Here is a 1,104-nt window from a genome sequence, read left to right as displayed (position 1 = left end):
AACATGGTAAGACCAGTGAATTCCATGAGCATAAGCCCACTGCTGCACTTCATGTGCTGTGAAATGAGTCCCTTGATCCGAAGCAGTGCTCTGTGGGATGCCATGATGGTGGATAAGGCATTCTGTAAGTCCACGGATGGTAGTTTTAGCAGAAGCATTGTGTGCAGGGAAGGCGAATCCATAACCAGAATAAGTATCTATTCCAGTAAGAACAAAACGCTCTCCTTTCCATGATGGAAGTGGTCCAATGTAATCAACCTGCCACCACGTTGCTGGCTGATCACCCCAAGGAATGGTTCCATATCGCGGACTCAGGGTTGGTCTCTGCTTTTGGCAGATTGAGCACTCAGCAGTGGTGGTAGCCAAATCAGCCTTCGTAAGCGGGAAACCATGTTGCTGTGCCCATGCATAACCTCCATCCCTGCCACCATGGCCACTTTGTTCGTGAGCCCATTGAGCAGTGGCAGGAGTAGCTGGGGAAAAAGGACGGCTGGTTTCCACTGAACATGTCATCCTATCCACCTGATTGATAAAGTCCTCCTCTGCCGAGGTCACCTTATGGTGGGCATTCACATGAGACACAAACATCTTTACTCCTTTGGCCCATTCAGAGAGATCTATCCACATGCCTCTTCCCCATACGTCCTTATCACCAATCTTCCAATCATGCTCCTTCCAAGTCCCAGACCATCCAGCTAAGCCATTAGCCACAACCCATGAATCTGTATATAATCGCACATCTGGCCATTTCTTATTCCATGCAAAGTGAACAGCCATATGCAAGGCCCAAAGTTCTGCCCATTGGGAGGATTTCCCTTCACCACTGTCCTTTAAGGAAGTCCCACAAAGGGGCTGCAGTGCCTCTGCTGTCCATTTTTGAGTGGTGCCTGCATATCACACAGAACCATCTGTAAACCAGGCACGAGTTTTCTCTTCCTCAGTCAACTGATCATAAGGAACTCCCCAAGAGGCCATAGGTGCAGAGTGGGACAGGGATGGTAATGTGACTGGAGTGGAGACCATAGGCATTTGGGCCACTTCCTCATGCAACTTACTTGTGCCTTCAGGTCCTGCCTGAGCCCGATCTCTGATATACCACTTCCA

At 49.4% G+C, this 1,104-nt stretch overlaps 1 protein-coding gene across 1 annotated transcript in view; it reads left to right on the top strand.

Annotated features, from left to right (window-relative positions):
* The window catches only part of TASP1 (taspase 1), a 615,049-nt gene that overhangs the window by 508,739 nt on the left and 105,206 nt on the right, over positions 1-1,104 (top strand). The gene's annotated exons all lie outside the window — the stretch shown is intronic.

This window comes from Orycteropus afer, unplaced genomic scaffold, assembly GCF_000298275.1.
Source record: "Orycteropus afer afer isolate SDZICR_OR568_19922 unplaced genomic scaffold, OryAfe1.0 scaffold00158, whole genome shotgun sequence".
Taxonomy (NCBI): domain Eukaryota; kingdom Metazoa; phylum Chordata; class Mammalia; order Tubulidentata; family Orycteropodidae; genus Orycteropus; species Orycteropus afer.
This window is presented reverse-complemented; position numbering and strand designations above follow the sequence as displayed.